At 42.4% G+C, this 2,035-nt stretch overlaps 1 long non-coding RNA gene across 1 annotated transcript in view; it reads right to left on the bottom strand.

Moving 5' to 3' along the window:
• LOC119411097 overlaps window positions 1–2,035 on the bottom strand; it is a 4,583-nt gene that overhangs the window by 1,291 nt on the left and 1,257 nt on the right. The gene's annotated exons all lie outside the window — the stretch shown is intronic.

The raw sequence follows: 2,035 nt of genomic DNA, 5'->3' as shown, positions 1-2,035 counted from the left end.
GTTTGGGTTAAACCAGCTGTTAGCTCTAAAAGCAGGAGTAACAGTTCCTGTTGGGAAGACAAAGGACAATAACTGTATATAAAACAGGAGGCACCTGCACGCAAAACAAAGATCAGTTAGTTTTCCAGTTCACATCATTATTTGTTGGTAACTTCACGTCTGATACCTTCTCTTACCTTTTCTGAGCGTTGAGGCTCCATTAGACTCGAGGTTCCCACAGACTCGGGCGTATGTCACTCCGCAGAGGTCCACGCACACCCGATTAGACTCAACGTGGATGCCCTCAAACCAATGTCCACGCAAAAAACAATTTGTACGACCGCCTACGAGTACTCCGTGTCGCACAATAAACTTCCTGGCGACGGACTGTTTTGTATGTTTTTTTTTTTGTTTGTTTGTTTTTTGCGACCTGTCAATCAATCCAGTAGGCGTGTCAGCGAATGACCAATCGGCGACCTCAATTTTTCCCGAAGGTAAACGTTCCTTGCCTGCAGAGCTGGGCTGCAGCCCATCAGGGTGTACGTTCGAATATGAAGTCTGAACCGTCTGCGGACGGTGCACGTGTCCACACGGCTCACGGAGTACACACAGTACGCCCGAGTATGTGGGAGCTTAGACTTCTTAAGAAATAGGGAAAATAAAAAACCTTGATAAGTCGTGTTTTAAAATGTCGAGGGATGCCAGACTCAAGGGACAGAGAAACTGGGTGATGTGTGGATCCAGTGCCGCCCCCACCATATCCGGTTTTAATCATTATATGTATTTAATGTGTATTAGTACAGTACATTACTGTTGTCCTAGGAATGTTGATGCACATCGTTTCCAGTAAACTAACTCAGCTGAAAGCTGTCTGATAGATACATAGTGGAAGTTTTATATTCCTCTTATTTTGAAAGGGCATTGTAAATACAGCAGGAAGGGGAGAAGAAATAAGAGCATGAGGAAGGGAATGGAAGAAAAGAAATAAACGAGAGCGGACCGAGGCTGGATCCTCGCTTCTTTTGTTTCAAACTGAACTCTTCCCTCCTTTATGTCTGCAGCTCTTATGATTGTGTCTGTCTGCGGACAGTGGGTGGTTATAACACACACACACACGTGATGTCCGCTCTCTTCCTGTGTGCTTTGAAATGCACTAACATCATGGGTATTCACTATGTGGTAACATACAAATGAAACATTTTATTTGAAATAATGTAAACAAAGACAGTTAAAACCTTTATTTATGAGACGGCGCAGCTCAGTACCTCCACGTGTCTGTTTGCCTGACGTGCATCACTTTTGCATTTTTTACTCTGAACAAACAGGAAACAGGACTTGATCATCACTTGTGTTTTTGTACTCCAAAGTGATTCCCCCCTCCTCCTCCTCCCCCCACTTAAGCTTCAAGCCTTTAAAAACTCCTTGCCTGAAGGGCAGCGTAGCACTTTTATTCATTTATCTCTTTTCTACACAGTAGCAGTTCCCTGTTAAAGAGCCACTGTAGCTTTACGTTTTACATCCGGACTCTTTGGTTGAGTGTGACTGATGCTTCAGAACAACGATGCACTCTATCAGAAACATGATGGTGCACAGTGTCATGTGGTGTTTTACTTATAAAAAAAAACATCAAGTGTTGGGGTTTGAACAAACAACAAGAATGTTTTTTTTTCTTTGAGGAGAGATCTGGATATTTGTGAGTGTGACTCCGTTGAAGTGAAAGGATGATGTTTATACTTTAGAAGTTTTAAATTAGGAGCGTTTCCACTGAATAAACCACAAAGTAACATACACCTCAGATTGTGAGGATATAGATCCTTTTTTAAACGAGGAAAATGTCAATCTGGACGATGCAACAAGGCTAACTGTGGCAGGAAAACGATTTCAACTTGTCCTCTGTGGCTCCAGAAACACGATGGCAAACAAAATAAGAAGTTAAATTTGTAATGCTTTGTTTTTTTAATTAAAAATCATCCAGTCATGTCAGTGTCATGTTCCAAGTATGTTGTCTTTGAACAGGAACCGGTGCAGGTGGTATCTCCCCGGGCTGCCACTCAAA

This window comes from Nematolebias whitei, chromosome 6, assembly GCF_014905685.2.
Source record: "Nematolebias whitei isolate Nwh7 chromosome 6, NemWhi1, whole genome shotgun sequence".
Taxonomy (NCBI): domain Eukaryota; kingdom Metazoa; phylum Chordata; class Actinopteri; order Cyprinodontiformes; family Rivulidae; genus Nematolebias; species Nematolebias whitei.
The sequence above is the reverse complement of the archived record's forward strand: the minus strand, read 5'-3'. Positions and strand labels throughout refer to the sequence as shown.